Source organism: Heterodontus francisci, chromosome 10 (assembly GCF_036365525.1).
Source record: "Heterodontus francisci isolate sHetFra1 chromosome 10, sHetFra1.hap1, whole genome shotgun sequence".
NCBI classification, from domain to species: domain Eukaryota; kingdom Metazoa; phylum Chordata; class Chondrichthyes; order Heterodontiformes; family Heterodontidae; genus Heterodontus; species Heterodontus francisci.
In genome coordinates, this window is record NC_090380.1 from 94,865,578 (window position 1) to 94,888,762 (window position 23,185).

The window sequence follows — 23,185 nt, forward strand, 5'->3', positions numbered from 1 at the left end:
TGAAGGCCAGACTAGTAGGATGCCAATCCCTTGTCCATGTTGCTGGCAGAGTATGTACACACACAGCATGGTCAGCAGGTTAATTTTCCTCTCCTGGAATCTCAACTTGCTCCTCCTCAGTTATATTTTATGCTTCACTAATGCACATTCTTCCAACCCAGTCTTGGGGTACTAGACTCTGTGCTGATGCTGGGGGCAGCTTGAGTGCTTGTCACAATGTTCTGTGAGATGCCTGCACTGGTGGCATCACTCTCTCTGGACTCATTATCTTAGGAAAGACCTACACAAAATAAATGGAGTAAGATTTATAATATAACCTGTAAACAATGGATTCCAAAATAGGTATGGCAGAATAACTTTAATGCTTCATGCAGGTAAGGATATAATATACATAGTCCTTGTTGGGAAAAGCAGTGAAAAGGTGAAGGATCATACAAACGGAAGGTTGTTTTATGAACTCCAAACTTGTCTCTCCAATGCCGTCTACAGCTCGCCTTCCCTATAGGATAAGACTCATCTTCTCATAAGTAGTTAACTGCTTCAGTGAGGTTGGGCAACCTCCAGTATTCATTCCTTCCTCAATGGTTATGGGCAGCCTTGGCCTGTAAACAGACCACATTGATCAACATATTAGTTTGTGACTGAGTAATGGAAACAGAGCATTTCAATCCACAATAATTTTAGCATTCTGCTTTACTCGCAAGTTGTTTTTGTGTGGTTGGCCTTTGAAGGCCTCAGTTAATGGAAATCTTGTTTTCTTATTCCATCTTTTATATTAATATGGCATTTAGCTTCTATAGAATGAAGGAATGTAACATTAAGGGGACAATACAGTGAGGAATTGTTTACACTGGCCTTTCAGAAGGTCCTGCAGACTTACAGTTACATTAGGGTCACAGCTTGTATGAAAAGTGATGATCTATTTATGTCGCAGTGAATAGATTTAACATGAAACTTCTTCTGATGTAACAAACCTTTTCTTCATTTGTTCTCAGAACCACCTGATCTAGAGCACAGCATAGACTTGTTGCTCATGTCCTCCCAAGGGGCTTGATCCTTTGGTTTCAGATGGGATCATCTTTAACCCTTCTTCGCTGCACCTCCCTCATCAGCACCTCCAAAACAATGGGGGTTAATGGATGTTACTTGCAGCAATTTCACTCAGTCGAGGTTCTTTAGTTAGTTTAGTGGCTGTTTCATTTGCCATCAATCAGCAGATGGGTTTTTAAAGGAATGCTAAGCTTTATTCTCTTAAATGTATTTCTTTTCCGAGAGACATTATATTACATATGTGCAGTTAGGGAATTGAATCCCTAATTCAATCAGTCCCACCTCCTTCTTACCTTGGAGTCATGAATATAGCAGTGAGTCTATTGTATTTGAGATTTTATATTATACATTCTGTAGGAAATAGGATCAGGCTACAGGTAGATAAAGTCTGCTCAACTATATCTAAAATAACAGTCTGGCTATATATCCAGTGTTAACCCACTTGCAATGAAATATTTAACTGTATGTTTTACCTTGGAAATTGCACAGGTTCACAACAGTATCACTGATGGGTGCTAAATTAAGGTATGTCATTCCTTTAAGAAGCCCTTGAATAGCACTGATAGGCAGGTGACATTGTACTGACTTAACTCCCAAGAAAATCTGAGATTCCTCACCAGGAGAATTAAATCAGTGCCACTTAATTATATAGCTGACAATTGAATAACCTATTTATTAGTGTCAAATCCACCAAAACTAATTGCATGCTTGTAGATAGGAATAAGTGGAAAAATGAATATTGAATTAGGTGTAGTTTTTAATTGTAAATGTTGATGGCAATATAGCAGACTTGCTACTGTCCAAGAACAGATAGAAACTCTGACATTGGCATACTCACTGTTATCATATTGCTACACCTCACATTCTGTTTGTACTCCGCAGCATGTTGTTACAGTATAGTTGTATTACTGATATGTTGTGATATGCCACAAGAATTCTTTGAGCACTTTTCATATTATCGGTTATTAAATATCTTCAGCATACAGGCAAACTGAATCTTCTCTCCTTATACAGTGTAGGTCCAGACCGTGCCTGCCTGAATTTACAGGCAGTGTATTCCCAACAGACAAGAAAATATTATAACTCTTTTAGTTCCATCTCCTTATAGGGACAATTAAAATACAATAGAAATCAATAGCTGCCATTTTTAACATAAATGAAGACTTCAACTGTGTCAGACGCTGAAAAAGTGATGCTGTGTGTTGGTAGCTTTGTGTTAGAAATTTGTGGTCTTATTTACCAGTCTCCATAAGAAATGTCTTCAGATGTAAATGTTTCTGAACCACATAAGTCGTATTAAGACATGTAGCACAGGAATGAATTACTTTGGCCATGTCATAGGTGCTTTATATTCTAATAAACTATTAGAATGCAATGTTTATTATAATGTATGTGAACATTAAGAAATAAATTAATTTTGATATCACAGAGGTACTGGATGGTTTAGGCATCAATGCAAGGCTCTTTGCAGTGAAGAAATATCATATCAAGCCCTTACTTCACTGAACTACTCATCTCAGCTGCACTGCACAGCAAAATGTCAAGCGACAGCTAGACTTCTGCATCTGGGGAGAGAAAGTTGGATGAGTTTGTTCTACAGGGCTCCACTCTCACATTCCTAGGGAGCCATCCTAGAGCTGCATTGGCAACAATCTGAGAGCAGGCTACATGTACCACCTGTTCAGTTGTAGGGCTTCAGAGCCCTACAAGGAAACCTGATTGAAGAAACCTAGGGCTGAATTTTTCCAACAACAATTGACCACCGGGGCTGAAATTGGGAACTGACCCAACCCTGGCAGGCAGTGGGACCCAGGGGCAGCATTTTACCAGCCATGACCAATTAACAGGCTGCTGGTGGGGCTGCCGTCCAATTGAGGATGGTGGCCTGCACCCTCATCCATCCCAGCACCCCCAGAGCTGCCAGCTCAATTGGAGGGCCTTCAGCTCAGCAGCCTCAGCAGTGCCACCACTAGTGGTGGCCACTGCTGAGAGTGCAAGATGAAGGAGAGGCCGCTTCCATAGCACGGCGCCCTCGAAGTGCAGGTGTTAATTTTAAACAGGCAGGCAGGACCAGGTGATCGGGGTGGGGGTGGCGGGGTCACAATTAAGCGGCGGCGCCACAGCCACAGTGGTGGCCATTGCCGTTGGGGGCGGGGGGTTGCCCTCTGTGGGCTATGGAACAGTCATAAAGGAGGGCCTCCTCCCCCAACCCCTGGAACCTGCTGGGTGGCTGCCAGGGTTTAAACCCTGGCAGGGACGGGCAGTGGCCCTTAATTGGGCAATTGTGACTCAATTGGCTGTCCTGTAGGTGGCCATGCGGTTGAGGTTCCTACCGCTAATAATATGCCATGGTGGCAGGAAGACTGCAGGCTTCCTTCCCGACTCCTTCCCCTGCTATATTACCAGCCCTCCCACCTTCCAACCTGTCTCCAAAGGGCTGGTAAAATTCCTAACAGACTTTCACAAAAAGTACTTGACATGTAATTAAGTCAATCCTCATTCTTTTTATGTTAAAGCCATTTACTATGTTTCATTTCTCATACAAGTCAGATGGCACATAACATATGTTGTCTACTGGGGATTGGCAAGACCTTGGAAGAAGCACTGAGAGTAGCAAGGACACAGAAAGTATTATGGGTGGGGGACTTCAATGTCCATTACCAAGAGTAGCTCGGTAGAACCAATGTTGGCTGAGTCCTGAAGGACATATCTGCCAGCCTGGGCCTGTGGCAAGTGCTGAGGGAACCAACAAGAGGGAAAAAACTACCAGACCATGTCCTCACCAATCTATGATGACAGTATAGGTGGAAGTGACCATCACATAGTCTTTGTGAAGACGAATGCCCATCTTCACACTGAGCATACCCTCCATCATGTTATGTGGCATTACCACTGTGCTAAATGGGATAGATTCAAAACATATCTACCATATCAAAACTGGGCATCCATGAGGCTCTGTGGGCCATGGGCAGCAGCAGAATTGTATTCAGCCATAATTTGTAACCTCACTCTACCATTACCATCAAGTCAAGAGATCAACCCTGGTTCAATGAAGAGTGCAGGAGGGCATGCCAGGAGCAGAACCAGGCATACCTAAAAATTAGTTGTCAACCCGATGAAGCTACAACACAGGACTACTTGCATGCCAAACAACGGAAGCAGCGCAACCACAACTAATGGATCAGATCAAAGCTTTGCACTCCTGCCACATCCAGTCGTTAATGGAGAGGAATAATTGACAATCTAGTGGTGCTGTACTGAAATATTCTTATTAAGTTCACAAATGACATCTTCTGTGACTGTGGCCAATATGTATTATCCCTACTTCCACCTCCACAGCAGCATCCAACTCAACCTCTGCCAAAACCCATCTGCTACTGAATCCCTCAACCATGCCTTTGTCACCTCCAGTCTCAACTATTGCAACATTCCTGTAACAGACCTCCCATCCTACATCATCCATAAACGTCAGCTTTTGCTGCCTATATCCTATCCCACACCAAGTCCTGCTTATCCAACATCCATTTTCTTGCTGACTTTCTTTGGCTCCTGGTGAGCCAATGCCTCTAATTTTAAATTCTTATCCTCGTTCCCTTCATGGCCTGGCCCTTTCCTGACTTTGTAACCACCTCCAGCTCTATAAGCTCTGTACTCTCCATTCCTCTGACTCTAGATTCTTCCTTTTTACCCTACCATTGGCAGCTATCCCTTTGTTCATCTTTGCACCATGCTCTGGAATTCTCTCTCAAAGCCTCTCCACCTCCCTCCCCTCCTTTGTCCTACTTAAGCTTGGGCCAAGCTTTTAGTCTCCCATCTTAATAGTTCCAGCTTTGGTTTCCCATCAAATTTGGTCTGATTGTACCTTTACAAAGTGCCTTCAAACATTTTTCTATGCTAAAGGTGCTACAAAAATGAAGGTTGTTGCTGTTTAGTTTTATTTTGTGAATACATTTTGTGCTCATCAAGGAAATGTGTAATCCAAATGCCTTTTACTCTGAATGTCAGCAAAAGCACGTTTGAGTCATATATTAGTTTTACACTACTACAAATTTATGATGTAGCTACAAACTCAGAACAGCACCTTCTACTGCACCTATATAACATTTCCATTCTCCATACAAGTTATCCATATGGGTTCCTTCAATGAGATTACCAATTTAATGCCAAATTGTTTCAAGTTATTGACAGTTTTGTGCAATTAACTTACAGAACTGGATTGAAATTGGCCAAACTCCTAGGCTCGCTCAAACCTGAAGAGAAATTCATGAGCCTGACTTGGATTTGAATCCAGAGCTGAAAGGATGTGTCACCTTAATAACATTGTTAGCAAAGGGATTGGGTTCTTCATGATGTGCTTGATGTGATAGCCATCTGTTTTTCCCTCCAGTCTTCACCAAGTGTTTTGGTAAATATTTCACTGAAATAGCTTCAATATGGTGCTCAAGTCTATACACTATTCCAGCAAACACTAGTCAGTTTTGGTAGATAAGACGAATTATGGTCATGACCCTTTAATAACCAGCCAACCTATCTGTTTAGTCATGTAACGACTCCTCAACTGTCAGTCACCAACATGTATTACACTGTAAGCACTATACTGGAGCTAAGCAAGAGCTGACTGCCAGCTGCCAATCTTAAACCACATTGAGAATCAGAATCTTCCTTGACGTGACACCTACCACTTAGTTTGTTATTGTGCGGGGAGCTGTCAGATGCAATTATGATCCCAAACTATAGGAGGCTGGCACACGGAACAAGGAAAACTAGCCTTCAGTCTTGGAAAAAAAAAGAATTAATTTAATTTGGAAGTGACACCATTAAATAATGAACTGCATCAAAATCTGCCCTTGGGGAAGTTTAATTTAAGTCACTCATATTGTGTTATGCTGGTGCAGGGAAACTAAACTGAATGTCGACTGATGGCAGTTTATATTAATAATTCTGCTTGTTATTCTATGATAATTTCTGCAAAAATTGACATGAAAATCTCCCAGTTTGGGTCCCTCAGGGAGTTTCGATTGAGTTTTTTGATCCTGTTGCTCATTGATTTGAGGTCTGATGTAGTGCAAGGGTCCTTATTAGTGGCGTCTGTCACTGCTGTAATGTTTTTGTTATTTTTCTCGTTTGTTCACTCTGACATCATGTCATTACAGAATGGTGCTGTTCAGGCACTACCATGCCTGTTCGTTAGCGTGTGTTTAATGAGCAGCTTAATTGAGCTGTCTAGTAGGCCACCTGTCACCCTCAGACCTTATTAACATACTAATGGTCCGACATTGTACTCTCTGACAGGCAACAGGGTTTGCTGATTTGACGTCTGGATAGAGGGATTCTGGAGAAACAGTGGAAGGTTGGGATAGAGATGGGGGCTGTGGGGAGGGGTGTGGGGTGGTTACTGGGATTGTGGCTGCAGAAGCTAAAATTAACCCATTCTATCCTAAAACACAAACACTATCCTTAATCTAATCCAAAACAGATTTTGTTGTTGCCATTAGCTCGATGATCTGTCATATTTCCAGGCTAGAAAATGTTGCAAGATCTATTTACATTTCTCATTAATTATCAGCAACAAAGAGACTATGAAGCTATAAGCAGGGTTTGAAGCTATTTTTAAACAATTCTCTTGTCATTAGCTGGATAATGTAAGTATTTCCAATGTAAAGTTACCAGTTTTTCTTATAGTAAACTGCAACAAAAAAAATCCAATCAAAAATAATTGCAGTAGAAAGGGAAATATATGAACCAATAATGAAATTCAAATGATGCACGTCATTTAAGATAATATATTTTTCCAAAAAAAAGTCAACAATTTTCTATTCAAAAAGTTGTTTTCAACCAGGTTCATGACACGCTCTTCTGCTTTGAGTCAACTGATCCAAGTTCAGACAGCAATTGTACATCTACAATTAGTTGCCATATCCCTGGTCTAGGAAGGGCCAAAATCCACACAAGGTTCCTATTCATGCTGCATTCAAGTAACACCTGTAGGAAGGCAATGTGCAGCTCAGATCAGGACGTGATCATGCTCAGTTCCATGATAAAATTGCCTCCCCACATTCATTCTCTGGACTCACGCACAAGAAACATAGCTTTACAGCACAGAATAATCCCATTCGTCCAAAAAAGAGCTATCCAGCCTAATCCCACCTTCCAGGTCTTGGTCCATAGCCCTGTAGGTTACACCACCTCAAGTGCCTATCCAAGTGTTTGTTAAATGCGACAAGGTTTCTGCCTCTACCACCCTTTCAGGCAATGAGCTCCAGACCCCCTCAACCCTCTAGGTGAAAGAATTGCTCCTCAACCTCCCTCTAATCCTTCTACCAATTACTTTAAACCTATGCCTCCTGGTTATGGACCTCTCTGCTAATGGAAATAGGTCCGTCCTATCCACTCTATCATAATTTTATACACCTCAATTAATTCTCCCCAGCTTCTTCTGTTCCGAAGAAAACAATACCAGCCTATCCAATCTTTTCTCATAGCTAAATCTCCTTTGTACCCTCACATCCTTCCTGTAATGCGGTGACCAGAACTGTATACAGTACGCTAGCTGTAGTCTAACTAGAGTTTTATACAGTTCTAGCATAACCCCCCTGCTCTTACACTCTAGGCCTCGGCTAATAAAAGAGAGTATCCCCTATGCATTCTTGACCGCCTTATCTACCTGTCCTGCAACCTTCAGAGATCTGTGGACAAAGAGAATAGGTACTTAGGTAAGGTATCTAAGGGTTGTCCGTAGCCCAAAAAGAGTCAGTAGGAGTAATTTTGACTTGAGGCGATATTTGTTTTCATTTAAGCTAATGGGGGAGGAGTTTAATGTGGCGTCTGAACCATTTTACTCTATTTCCCAAAGTCAGTATTATCCGAGTGTCAACAAAGAGAGACAAATTGGAAAGAAAAATAAGTTGTGTTCAAGTAAAGAATCTGACTAGCTTGGATCTTTCCAAACGTGAACAGTAAGATCTATAACTGTACATTCCTGGCGAGGTTGCATAGCCTTCAAGGAAAATTGTTCAACAAAATGTTTACTTTTGTTTGAGGAGAAATGAGCTGTGTGTAATTTTTGTCATAATGTCACATAATACAAAGGATGCGATTTATGTTGTGGAGTTCTGTGCTTCAAACCAATGAGAAATGGTTAGCTGAACTTTAATCCATCCCTCATCTAGGTCATCCCAACAGGAATGATTGGGTTCAGGTTATAATATAGGTAGCAAGAGTTTTTGATAAGGTAAAGTTTACAGAGGGTGGAGGATGAAAAGCCAGCCACGATAGCATTGATATAATTGAGTCTGGAGATAGCAAAAGCTTGGATACAGTTTCAGTGGCAGCTAGGCTGAGTTAGGGCAGATGCAGACTATGGTACAGAGGAGGAAGTAAGCAGTTTGTGATGAAAAGGATATGGGATCGGAAACTCAGCTTGCGGTCAAGTAAGATGCCAAAGCTGAGACAGTGACTGAGGAGTGGGATGAGGTCAGTCACAATGGTACAGAGGCTGTCGGAGATAATGATTTTAGTTTCACCAATGTTTAGTTGGAGAAAATTGTACCTCATCCAAGACTGGATGTTGTACAAGCAGCCTGACAGCACAGAAACAGTGGAGTGGACGAGAGAGGTGCTTAACTGGTAGAGTTGGGTGTTTTCAGTGTACAAGTGGAAGTTAACCCTATCACTGTGGATGATGTCATCAATAGGTGACCTGTCAATAAGAGATAGGAGAGGTCTGATGTTGGATTCTTTGGGGACTCCTGCCGTGACATGCAACGGATGGAAGAAAAGTCATACGTGAGATTAAAAAAAAGTGGGACCGAATGAGTACATTCCCAGCAAGCTGGACAATTGAGGTAAGGCATTGGAGGAGGACTGTTACAGTGAACTGTAACTAAGATGGATAATACACCATGGTCACAGTCACAGAGAATGTTGATTGTGACTTCAGTTCAGTCTGTTTTAATGTTGTTCGAGGAGCAGATTCTAGACTGGAAAAATTGAAGCAGGGAATTGAGGGAGAGATGGGCATCGTTCTGATATATGGCAACACATTGAAGGACTTTGGAGAGGAAAGGGAGATTGGAGATCGGGCTGTAGTTTGTAAAGTCTGAAGAATGGAGGGTGAATATTTTGGAGACCAGGGATGGCAATGACAGTTTTGAAAAGGAAGGGGAGAGGGAATCAAAAGTGAATAATTTATGAAGTGTAGTCACTGTTCTATAGGCAAACTTGACAACCAATATGACCACAGCAAGATCTTACAAACAGCAAATGAAACAAGTGGTTCATATTGGTCGAAGGATAATTGTTAACCAGGACATTGGGAGAACTCTTCTTTAAATAGAGTAATGGAATCTTTAATTTCTGTTTGATTAGGCAGACATGGCATGAGTTTAATATCTATATAAGATTCTCCAATAAAACAGCATTCCCTCGGTACTGCAATGAAGTGTCAAAACAAGATTATGTGTTCAAATCCTAAAACTGGGTAGGAACCCATGAACTTCCAAGTCAGAGATGAGAATTATAACACTAAGCCACACTGACACCGTATAGTCCGTAACATCTCACTATGAACAAGTGACCATGTGTACTGCAATTACCTATGTATGCATTACCTAGCTATGTTCTCAGGAGTATAAGTACAAATATTTTATAAACAAATCTGCTGACAGTGACAAATATGACTGATGATGCTATAATATCACAGCGTCAACATCTGCATCATTGTACTTTCTTCTATAATATAGACACATTGTCAAGGAAATAACATTGCTCCAATTAGTATAGCCAACCATGTGATCCACCCCAAAGTACACCACTCATGAGTTTTTGCCTATTTAAAAGAGAAACAGGGAAATAGGTATCCAGTCTAACTGGACTAAGCAGAGGAACAGTAAAATGAAATGTTAAATATCTATTGATGAAACAATGCAATACATAACTGAACAAAACCACAGCGTATAAGTATTGATACTGAAAGCAAAAGTGTTGAATAAAAATGGTACAGAATGAGGAAAGTTTCTTCTACTCTGTAAAATCATCTCACCAAGAACTTTTATTTCACTAAGGTCTGAACAAAAATTATTGTAAATGACTACTCCTTACTCCACAAATATAATTGAGTAAAATCATTTTATATTCATAGACTCACTGTGAGCAATGCCACAGGTGATTTACTTGTCTTTTTTTATTCATTCCTGGATGAGAGTATCACTGGCCAGGCCAGAATTTATTACCCATCTCTAATTGCCCTTGAGAAGGTGGTGGTGAGCCACCTTTTTGAATCACTGCAGTCCATGTGGTGTAGGTACACCCACAGTACTGTTAGGAAGGGAGTTTCAGAATTTTGATCCAGTGACAGTGAAGGAACAGTGATATAGGTCGAAGTAAAGATGGTATATGACTTGGAGTAGAACTTGCAGGTGGTGGTATTCCCATGCGTCTGCTGCCCTTGCCTTTCTAGGTGGTAAAGGTCATGAGTTTGGGAAGTGGTGTCGAAGAAACCTGAGCAAGTTTCTGCAGTGCATCTTGTAGGTGGTACATACTGCAACACATATTAAAAGTCTCAAATACAGTACGCCTATAGTACCTGTAATTGTTATACTTACTTCATGCAACATTTTTCCTGTTAGACAGTCCCATCACTGGGGCCCTACCAAATTCACAAGTCACATTTTATAAATTTCACAGTCACAACATTTTAAGAATCATTAATTTCATGATTTCATGTATTTAAATCATAAATTTCATGCAACAAACCAAGAAAATGATCTATTTAAAACAAAAAGAAGACAAGGTAGGTTTCTGGTTTCAAAAGACATTTATTTTATACTCAAAAACAATTATAAAAAGCTGACTATAAACAGGTCACATTTTTCACTCACTAAAGTCAGTGGTTGAATGTGAGCATGGAGCAACCTGCAACTTTCTCTTTCTTCACTCCCTGTCTCTGCGTTGTGAACACCTATCCGTGTTTAGATAAAGCTCTCTCCATGTCCACAGGGTTTGTTGGAAATGTCAAATAGCGCTGTGCTAACCTTGCAAAGTGGGGGATTCTGCATTCCACAGAGTTCTTAAACTGCAGCACAGGCGAAGTACAATCTCTTTCTTTTGCAATGCTTTTATAAGTAGGAATCTCCAGCCTACAGTTCTTGTCAAAGCCAGGAATCACATCAACCAAGTTTAAATCCACCATCAACAGGTGCATTTGTGCAGGGTCAAAGATACGCAAAGCTTTCAAGAACACTGCAGAAGGTTGTTGAAACCTCTGAGCTGCTTTTTCTTCACCGCTTGACTCTATCCCGTAGCAGTAATATTATTTGAGCTTCTTTGCCATGCAAGAAAACTCCAGTTGAGCACAGGTATTTACTTCAGCATCATCAGAGTGTTGATAGTTTGACTGTTCTTCACGCCTGAACAGTACATCCATTACTTTATTGTAAACTTCATGGATTGTGACGAGTCAAGATTCAAACCAAGTGATTACATCCACCAATCGGGTAGCATTCTTGGCAACAAATGAACTTCCTCTTTAAGCTGAGCATCATTTAGAAGGGTTACAATGTCTGTTAAAACCTGTGTTTATGGTGTCAGTGTGAGCTCTTCTGAGAAGAAGTCTGAGTAGTACTTCAGATGAGCTGCATGATACTGTACTGCCTGAAACCAAGAAGTCCAATGTATAATTACTGGCTCTGGAGGAAGCGTAATGCTTTGTTCCCAATTTCAGCCATTTTAGCTGCATTTTCAATGTGTTACCTGTATTAAAGATTACGGCTAGGGCAGCGTTTGAAGATCTTTTGAATGTAGCTGACCAGTTTGTCAACTTTACCAAACTTGCTTTTCCACAGCTCACTAGCAAGAGAAATTATATGCGTATTACATACACATTCTGTTCTAATGAAAGGTCACAGACCTGAAACGTTAAATCTGCTTCTCTTTCCATAGATGCTACCAGACCTACTGAGAATTTCCAGCACTTTCTGTTTTTATATTAGGCATTACTTTGGAGCACAGATTTGAAACATTTTGTCATGTAAGTTGCAATGTCACTAATGAAAGCAGACACTTTGTTCAAATTTGAACCGTATTTTAAAACGATTTTGATTATTGCTTGGGAAACTATGGTGCAATTAACAGCTTCTAAGTGGATGCAGTCTGCCAGCACTGTTGTTAGCTTTCCTGACAGTACATCTTAAGCCTTACCAGACATAAAATCAAACAAAATATGTAGTACATAGTTGTCTTGCTCATCGGTGGACTCATTACAAATAATTGCAAAAGGCTCACATGCGTTAATCTGAGACTTCATCTCCTCACAATGCGAAGCAAAACCCTTCAGTAGGTAGTCCTGTCGTAGTTTATTTGCACTAGGCAGCAACTACCATTTGCACATCATAGTGAATGAATACCCACAGCTTTGAGTGATCAAGTATTTCCAATGCTATTTTGGCACTTGCAAAAGCATTCACGAGTTCCATTGTAATCAACTAATGATTTTCTGAGTTCTCTGTCGACTTCTTAAAAAGAGATGAAATAGCTGCTTGTTTTTTTGCGTGTTCATTTTGGTTTCTAAATTCTTTCACTCGATGTGCTGCAGTACTGGTTGTGGCTGTTTTTGATTTGCTCATTCTGGCATTTTCACTTCTCTGCTAATACTTGAGACTACTTCTCTCAAAACTGCACCTGAAGCCCTCCCTCATCTACCAATCAGCGTGTAGAGCCTTGTGTCAATCACTAAAACACGCAAAGGTCACAACATGCCTAGCAGTCAGTGAGGTGAGCATTGTGTCAATGAATAAAACGTGTGTAGTTCTCAAAATGGCCGATTTCACAGAAGACCTGAGGTTTTATGGTCCGTGACGTATTCTTCACGGCTGTGAATTTGGTAGGGTCCTACCCGTTACCTTTTGTTGATACCATTATAGTTATAAAACAGCATGTCGCCCAATCATCATGAGCAATGCCACAGGTTATCTGCCAATGTCAATTAATAATTCAAGAGACTAACACTGGTGAGACAGTAATAAATCACAAATTTATGAATTGCAAAAGAAATTTGCACTGAAGCGACAAATAATACTCTGTGAAGTTTTTGTCCAGATAATAACGTGGTTGAGGGATGGGCAGGACTGACAGCTCAATGTTCCGGGGTACCGATGCTTCCAACGTGACAGAGGTGGAGGTAAGAGAGGAGGGGGAGTTGCAGTATTGATTAGGGAGGACATCACGGCAGTACTTAGAGAGGATATCCTGGGTGGAACGTCCAGAGAGGCCGTATGGGTAGACCTTAGAAATAAGAAAGGGGTGATCACTTTGATGGGATTATACTATAGGCCTCCCAATAGTCATAGGGAAGTGGAGGAGCATATAGGTAGGGAAATCACAGATAGGTGTAGGAATTATAGGGTTGTAATATTAGGTAATTTTAACTTCCCTAATATTGACTGGGCCTGCCTTCGTGCTAAGGGATCAGATGGGGAAGAATTTGTTAAGTGTGTCCAGGATAGTTTTCTGAAGCAGTATGTGGATGGCCCTACTAGAGAAGGGGCTACACTCGACCTCCTCTAAGGAAATGAGGCTGGGCAGGTGGTTGATGTGTCAGTGGGGGAGCACTCTGGGACCAGTGACCATAACTCTATTAGCTTCAAGATAGTTACGGAAAAGGATAGGCTGGTCCTCAAGTTGAAGTCCTAAATTGGGGGAAGGCTAATTTCGATGGCATCAGACAGGAACTCTCAAAAGTTGAATGGAAGAGGCTGTTTACAGGTAAAGGGATGTCTGGCAAGTGGGAGGCTTTTAAAAGTGAGATAGGAAGAGTTCAGGGCTGGCATGTTCCTGTTAGATTGAAGGGCAAGGCTGGCAGGTTTAGGGAACCTTGGTTGATGAGGGATATTGAGGGTCTAGTCAGGACAAAGAAAGAGGCATATGTCAGGTATAGGCAGCTGGGATCAAGCGAGTCCCTCGAGGAGTTTAAGGGATGTAGGGGTACACTTAAGAAGGAAATTAGGAGGGTGAAAAGGGGCCATGAGATTTCCCTGACAGATAAGATAAAGGAGAATCCTAAAAGATTCTATAAGTATGTTAAGAGTAAAAGGGTAGCTAGGGAGAGAATAGGTCCCCTTAAGGATCAGTGTGGTAATCTATGTGTGGAGCCACGGGAAATGGGCGAGGTCTTAAATGAATACTTCTTGTCTGTATTTACCGTGGAGAAGGTAAATAGGGCGGCACAGTGGCGCAGTGGTTAGCACCGCAGCCTCACAGCTCCAGGGACCCGGGTTCGATTCTGGGTACTGCTTGTGCGGAGTTTGCAAGTTCTCCCTGTGTCTGCGTGGGTTTTCGCCGGGTGCTCCGGTTTCGTCCCATATCCAAAGACTTGCAGGTGATAGGTAAATTGGCCGTTGCAAATTGCCCCTAGTGTAGGGAGGTGATAGGGAATATGGGATTACTGTAGGGTTAGTATAAATGGGTGGTTGTTTGTCGGCACAGACTCGGTGGGCCGAAGGGCCTGTTTCAGTGCTGTATCTCTAAATAAAATTTTAAAAAATAAATAAGGTCATGGAAGTTAATGAGTTCAAAGGAGGGAGCAGCGAGATCCCAGAGCATATCAACGTTACAAAGGAGGAGGTGTTGGAGGTTTTGAAGTGCATTAAGGTGGATAAATCCCCAGGCCCTGACCAGGTATATCCTAGGATGCTATGGGAAGCAAGGGAGGAGATTGCTGGGGCCCTGGCAGAGATTTTTGTATCATCGTTAGCCACGGGTGAGGTACCAGAAGACTGGAGGATAACTAATGTTGTGCCTTTATTTAAGAAGGGCAGCAGGGATAAGCCAGGGAACTACAGGCCGGTGAGCCTTACATCACTGGTGGGAAAGTTATTGGAAGGGATTCTGAGGGACAGGATTTATATGCATTTGAAAGGCAAGGTCTGATTAGGGATAGTCAGCATGGCTTTGTGCGTGGGAAATCATGACTTACGAATTTGATTGAGCTTTTTGAGGAGGTGACCAAAAGGATTGACGAGGGCAAGGCGGTGGACGTTGTCTACATGGACTTTAGCAAGGCTTTTGACAAGGTAGGCTGGTCCAGAAGGTTCGAACACATGGGATCCAGGGTGAGCTAGCCAATTGGATACAAAATTGGCTTGGTGATAGGAGGCAGAGGGTGGCAGTGGAGGGTTGTTTTTCAGATTCGAGGCCGGTGACCAGTGGTGTGCTGCAGGGATCGGTGCTGGGCCCTCTGTTGTTTGTCATATATATTAATGACTTGGATGTGAATGTAGGGGGCATGATTAGTAAGTTTGCAGATGACACCAAAATTGGTGGTATAGTGGACAGTGAAGAAGGTTGTCTAAGGTTACAACAGGATATAGATCAACTGGGAAAGTGGGCAAGGGATTGGCAAATGGAATTTAACACAGACAAGTGTGAAATGATGCATTTTAGGAGGTTAAACCAGGGCAGGACATATACAGTGAATGGCAGGGCCCTGGGGAGTGTTGTTGAGCAGAGAGACCTTGGGGTGCAAGTACATAGTTCCCTGAAAGTGGCAACACAGGTAGACAGGGTGATGAAGAAGGCATATGACATGCTTGCCTTCATCGGCCGAGGCATTGAGTACAAGAGTTGGGACGTCATGTTACAGTTGTACATAACGTTGGTTAGGCTGCATTTGGAGTACTGTGTGCAGTTCTGGTCGCCGCACTACAGGAAAGATGTGATTAATGCTGGAGAGGGTGCAGAAAAGATTCACATGCATGTTGCCTGGTTTGGAGGGCTTGAGTCATAAAGAGAGATTGGATAGGCTGGGTCTGTTGTCGCTGGAGCGAAGGAGGCCAAGAGGGGACATGATAGAGGTATATAAAATTATGAGAGAATAGATAGGGTAGATAGCCAGAGTCTGTTTCCCATGGTAGGGGTGACTAAAACTAGAGGGCATAGATTTAAGGTGAGAGGGAGGAGGTTTAAAGGGGATCAAAGGGGTAAATTTTTCACACAATGAATAGTGGGTATCTGGAATGAGCTGACTGAGGAGGTGGTGGAGGCAGGAACAGTAGCAACATTTAAGAGACATCTGGACAGGTACTTGAATGAGCAAGGCATAGAGGGATATGGAATTAATGCAGGCAGGTGGGATTAGTATAGGTAGGCATTATGGTCGGCATGGACGCAGTGGGCTGAAGGGCCTGTTTCTATGCTGTACGACTCTATGACTCTATAATAACTTTATTATGAATTCGCACTGAAATATTTTAGTTCTGGCAATTATTTTTGTGCCATGAAGAATTTCAGTGCATAGAATGGACGCTTGTCTACTGATGACATTAAACACACCCGTGGCAGGTGCTATTTAAAAGTACCTCTGCTCTGCTCCTGTCCTCAGAAGATTGCCCCCCCCCTTACCCCCACCCCCCACCCATTGCATTGGTATAATATCTTTCCTTTCCCACATCAACTACTGATTAGGTTTCCGATTCCTATTGTACTTTTCATTCACTGCCCACAAGGAAATGAGTTGCCATTGGACAAACTCATTTCACATGAAACCCTTTACAGCAAGTTTCATTCCCTCCTCCTGGGAAAGCTCTGAATTCAGGGCCCAGGGGATAGTGTGACAATCCACGATTCACTTAAAATATTAAACTGCTAAAATTGTTTAAACAACTGCTCAAGCAAAATCATGTGATCTTTCACATACCAGGTATAATCAATGACTTTAGCTCTAAAATTCGACCGCAACACCCCTCTAACTAAATTGGGAATGTTTGAAAAATTCAGTCTATAAATAGTTACTTGAGTCCTCTGGAGAGCGTGAAAACAAATTACAGGATGCATTTTGTAATAAAACCAGAAAGTGCTGGAAATACTCAGCAGGTCTGGCAGCATCTGTGGAGAGAGAAGCTGAGTTAACGTTTCAGGTCTGAGACCGGAAGGTCTCTCTCCACAGATGCTGCCAGACCTGCTGAGTATTTCCAGCACTTTCTGGTTTTATTGTGTTATGCAATAGTTTCATTTTACTGCAGTAATTATTCATTCTTTCATAATTATGTTTGTAATTCTGATGTCACGAGGCCCAGGTGAAATTTGCATTTAATGTCCAATTATTTTTGGAGTAAGTTCCCTCCACTTGTGCAAAAAAATTGAAATAAATGAAGCCTAATCCAGCATATTAACAGTTAATCTCTTTCAGACCAACAATGACTTGAACTTGGAGTTTCCCTCTCTCCCCCCCCCCACCCCTTTACACTTTTTATGACTGAAAAGAATCCTGCTTTAATATTCTGTTACTGCTAATTGAAACAGTTATCACCTGTCTGTCAGTTGACCTCAGTTAATGATCAGGCAAGGCACAAACTGCAGTCAGCTGTGCAGAACCACATGGACTTAGCCTGTCCATCATTACCAATGCAGAGTTTTGAAGCGAACTTCTGACTCGAACCAACAATTACGAAAAATGCTATACATGGGCTTAGCCTGTCCGTCATTATAAAGATGTCAGGCAATGTGCAGTTCAAGAGTCAACTTCTGTCTCTTGCTGTGCAAATGCATTCTAAAGAAAAGGCTAGACTGTGACACAAAAGAATTAAACATTTGTTCCTGAATTCATTTGGAAAAGAAAATAATCTTTTACAGGACCGGGCTTTAAAATCATTGAAAACTTGTATAACCCTTGGCTTTTACTAGCCTATATGAATAGCAGAGATATTTTTTCCCCTTTTTGTTAAGGTGAAACGTTTGGTGAAACTTGACCTTGGTTAACCCTTTGAAGACATCTGCAGCAAAATGTTTTAGTGTTTTCCAAGAATATTATGTGCAAAATCATCCCAGTGTCAGTAGATTCAACACCCATTTTCTGACATGTAGGATACTGTAAGTGAAGTGGTAAAGTGGGGTTTGGCTGAATTCTAACACCATATTATTTTGAGTGCAAAATATTTTCTGCACATAAAATTTGGTTATTAATTATTATTAGGAGTTGGATGCAATCTTAGCAGGAGCTGATTGTGATTGTTCAAGTACATGCAGAATTTAGACCCAAAAACTGCACAAGATATCCACCAATGCATTGTTGCTGCTAAGCAACACTTCTTTAATAGTAAAGCCACAGTGAGAAGGGACTTGAGGTTTGGTGCTTGTCATTTTAATTCTCTGCCCCACTCCCACTCCAACCTCTCCATCTGCAACTTCCTGCACTGCTCTATTGAAGCTCTATGGAAGTCCAGGAACAGCATTTATCTTTCGTTTAAGCACTTTACAGCCTTCAGGACTCAATATTGAGTTCAACAATTTCAGATCATTTTTTCGGACAGTAGTTCTTTAATGATTCTGATGTCATTTTCTAATCCTCTCGACCCATTCTTTGTCTCTTTACTTGTCCCATTAGCACCCCCTTTTGCATTGCACCACCATCCCTTTTGTCATTTAATCTCTCCTGCCTTCCACCCTATCACAGACTTTTCTTTCTGTTTTTTCTTCCCCACCCCCCTTTATAATTGCGTAAGACCTGTTACATCTCTAACATTTTCCAGTTCTGATGAAAGGCCACCTACCTGTTAAATTGTTTCTCTCACCACAGATACTGCCTAACTGCCTGACCTGTTGAGTATTTCCAGCATTTTCTGTTTTTATTTCAGATTTCCAGCACCTGCAGTATTTTGCTTTTGTCTTTTTTTTCTTCTTCTTTGGCCTCCTTGTCTCAAGAGACAATAGGTACGCGCCTAGAGGTGGTCAGTGGTTTGTGAAGCAGCGCCTGGAGTGGCTATAAAGGCCAATACTAGAGTGACAGACTCTTCCACAGGCGCTGCAGATAATATTGGTTGTCGGGGCTGTTACACAGTTGGCTCTCTCCTTGCGCTTCTGTCTTTTTTCCTGCCAACTACTAAGTCTCTTTGACTCGCCACTCTTTAGCCCCGCCTTTATGGCTGTCCACCAGCTCTGGCGATCACTGGCAACTGACTCCCACGACTTGTGATCAATGTCACAGGACTTCATGTCGCGTTTGCAGACGTCTTTAAAGCGGAGACATGGATGGCCGGTGGGTCTGATACCAGTGACGAGCTCGCTGTACAATGTGTCCTTGGGGATCCTGCCATCTTCCATGTGGTACACATGGCCAAGCCATCTCAAGTGCCACTGGCTCAGTAGGGTGTATATGCTGGGGATGTTGGCCGCCTCGAGGACCTCTGCGTTGGAGATATGGTCCTGCCACCTGATGCCAAGGATTGTCCGGAGGCAGCGAAGATGGAATGAGGTGAGACATCGCTCTTGGTTGACATATGTTGTCGAGGCCTTGCTGCTGTAGAGCAAGGTACTGAGGACACAGGCTTGATACACTTGGACTTTTATGTTCCGTGTCAGTGCGCCATTTTCCCACACCCTCTTGGCCAGTCTGGACATAGCAACGGATGCCTTTCCCATGCGCTTGTTGATGTAAACTTCTCTAATTTAGTATCTAATTTTAAAATATTATTTTAACTAAATTTCCTGTATCAATGCATGATACTTTTGCTTGGTTTTTGTGGACCATTATTGTTTGCCAAAGATAACTGTCTGCCAGGCTAGCTCTTGAGTGGAGCCTATGATCTGAATACTTGGCGGATGACACTGGTGCAAAGTTCAAAGAATGAAGCAGAAAAAAACTATTTTTTGAATTTCGTGGTGGAGCCAGGAAGAGAAGTACTCTACTGGGCCCCACAAGGAAAGTTTAGGCTTCCCTTGCTCTGGGCTTCTGCTCCACCCCCTGATAATGGGGCAGTCCTGAAGCCCCTTCCCCGTAGCATATTTGTTCATTACATTGGTAATTTGGAGAGGTGTCCATCTTTGAACTGATGGAAATCTAAAGGCATTAAGGAAGACTTGGGAAGGATGTATTTGGGTGATTTTCTTTTGCTGTATAGAGGAAAAATCAAATATTTTTTAAATATTCATTAAAAATTCTATACATCCTGGAAAAATGAAGACTCAGTGATTGTAAAAGCCTAATTAAACTATAAATGTCAAATTATCAAAAAAAGACAATTATAAAAAGCAGTCTTTAAAAAAAACTAAAAACAGTACAAGGGAGGCTAAATGTAATTAAATATTGGTAAATAATAACTATAATGGCAAAGTTCTTTTTAGTGATGTTGAAATACAGTCAACAATTATGGACTAGAATAGACCATTGAAAGGTTGGTACAGATAGAAACAAAGGTAAAGCAATGAATAAAGGATAGGTGTTCAGCTAAAATTAGCAAGTTAAAAGTAACATTAATGTTAATGTGCCTAAGATTGATTGTGCTGCAATACTGAGTGCTCCAGGAAATGTGAATTTCATGAATGAGGTTGTGAAGATTGGAATGTGGCTCGTGTGGTCTGTTACATATTTTTTTAAAATTAAAGAATTACACTATGGGAATTATAGACTGGTGGGCTCAACTTCAGTCGTAAAGATATTAGAAATTATTATCTACTGATACTTTAAAGGAGTTGAATTTATGTAATACCTTTCATGTCCTCAAGATGCCTCAAAGTGCTTCAAAACCAATTAATTACTTTTGAAGTGTGATCACAGTTGTTATGTAGGCAAATGCTGCAGATAATTTACACACAAAAAGGTCCCATATAAAACAATGAGACAAAGATTAATCATTCAGTTTTTTTTTGATGGTGTGGGTTAAGGGATAAATGTTCGCCAAGATGTTTCACCTCTTTTCCTTTCAATAATGCCATGGAATTTTTTTTATGTCTACTTGAACAGGCAGATTGGCTCTCAGTTTTACATCACATCAAAAAGATAACACTTTCTCAAGTCATACTAACCTCTCAGTCTAGATTATATGTGCAAATCCTGCAGTCAATTTGAACTCTCAACCTTCTAACTGAGAATTCAGAGTGCTGGAACTGATCTAAGCTGGTAACATAGGATACCAGAGTTACTGGTGATACCCAACCCAGCTTTGGAAGACATGGGTCATGCCTCAGTAACTTGATTGAGGTATTTTTTAAGGAATGACCAAATCAGTCAATGAAGGAAGTCCAGAGAATATTATCTACTTTGTTTTCCAAGAAGCCTTTGATTAATTTCTGCTTAGGTTGAGATAACAAATGATTCTGTCACATGATTGTTGTTGAAACAGCATAATTCCTTGAAATTATTTAAACAAAGAATATTAATTATGACATTGGGCCTAGCAATGAATGAAAATTCTTAGGGCTCTGTCTTAGGTTCTTCATTGTTTAACTTTACGAACATTCTTGGATAGGAGATAAATTGTACTATTATTAAGTCTGCAGATAATATTCCAATATGTGGAAAGATTGCCAATAAGGAAGCGATTATTGGGCTAAAACTTGTTTGGGTAAGCTAAGTGAATCAATAATATTTATTATTTAGGAATTCAATGTGAAGAAGCATTCTACACATGGGGTCAAGCAACTCAATGTATATCTATTCCATGCACAGATTCTCGTTAAAAGTAACAGTGAAGGAAAGGGTCTTGAGGCTAATCACTAGCCAGTTGCTAAAGGTTGACGAGTAATGTGGAGGAGCTACAGGAAAGATTGTGTCAATGAAGTGCAAAACTGAGAGCAGTCATTCTACACTTTAATTCTACATTGTTAATTCTACACTTCAAGGGCTGAATTTTGTTTCCTCACCACCGGTCCCGGCAGGGGTTGATAAAAATGGCAGCTGGCACGCACAGGCCACACACCACCACGCCACTGCAAACTTGAGCCCAGTGACTCATTACAATATGCAGGGGCTAGCCTCGGCAACGCCGTGAAAAGGGTTAGCTGCCTCTGCGCAAGCGCTGGTGCCATTTTTAAAGAGCTGCCAGCCCTACTCAGAGAGAGCAGAGTTGCCCCATTCCCTCCCCCCACTACACTAAAAATAAATGTCTGATCCGTCCCCCCTACCACGACTGTAAAATTGCAGAATTGACCCCTTCTCCCGGCAACTGCACAAAGTGCAGAGTTCACTCCTTCCCCTTCTCAAAATAAAAATGCTGAGTTGACCCCATTCCCACCACCTCACTACACTGAAAATGCTCTGACCCCCCACCCCCTTCCCCACCTTAGTGGTGTCAACTTTCCCTGGTCGGGAAAGTGAAGGCCCCTGAGTGCCGCCTGTTGCACTGAAGATCCAGATCCGACAGTAAGACCACAGGGAATTGTATTTAAATGTATGCATCAAGTTCATTTCAATATTTAAAGTCAGGTCTCATTGCTGAGTGGCAGAGGGACCACCACGGAGCCTCAACGCCACCGGAAAGATCAGGCCTGGCAATCTCTGGCTCTGTGGTGGGCCGCTGCCATTCCGATCTTCCAGACACCCACCACAGAGCCTGACGTCAGGACCTGAACAAAATTCAGCCCCAAGTTTCTACATCTGCTGATGGATATTAAGCTTCTAGAGAGGGTGCAAAAGAAAGCAACGGAGGATGATGGCCAAACTAAGTTAATGAGATTGGCTTAGAGACTGAGAGTCATTCATTTTGGAGAACAGTAGGCTTGGGGGAGATGTGACAGAGGTTTTTAAAATTTGTTCAGAAAAGGGTAACAAGGTAAACCTTGCAATTACAGGCTAGTTCGTTTAACATCGGTGATGGGGAAAGGAAAGCCAGCAGAGATTTGTTAAGGACAAATAGTGTTTGACTAACTTGATTGAGTTTTTTGATGAGGTAACAGAGAGAGTGGATGAGGGCAATGCAGTTGATGTTGTGTATATGGACTTTCAAAATAAGACAAAGTACCACATACTAGGCTTGTTAGTAAAATTGAAGCCTATTAGATAAAAGGAGCAGCAGCAGCATGGATACAAAATTGGCTTAGGGATAGAAAACAGGGAACTGTGGTGAATGGCTGTTTTTCAAACTGCAGGGAGGTATACAGTGGAGTTCCCCAAGGTTCAGTACTAGGACCATTGCTGTTTTTGATCTACATTGATGTTTTAGTTTAGTTTAGAGATACAGCACTGAAACAGGCCTTTCGAGTCTGTGCCGACCATCAACCACCCATTTCTACTAATCCTACACCAATTCCATATTCCTACCACATCCCCACCTGTCCCTATATTTCCCTACCACCTACCTATACTAGGGGCAATTTATAATGGCCAATTTACCTATCAACCTGCAAGTCTTTGGCATGTGGGAGGAAACCG

General features: G+C 41.7%; 1 long non-coding RNA gene across 1 annotated transcript in view; it reads right to left on the reverse strand.

The window, feature by feature from the left end:
• Positions 1–426: 426 nt before the first annotated feature.
• The window catches only part of LOC137374644 (uncharacterized), a 133,688-nt gene continuing 110,929 nt past the window's right edge, over positions 427–23,185 (reverse strand). Inside the window, exon 4 of the long non-coding RNA XR_010975864.1 lies at positions 427–602. This is a non-coding gene — a long non-coding RNA (uncharacterized lncRNA). The remainder of the gene's footprint in view (positions 603–23,185) is intronic.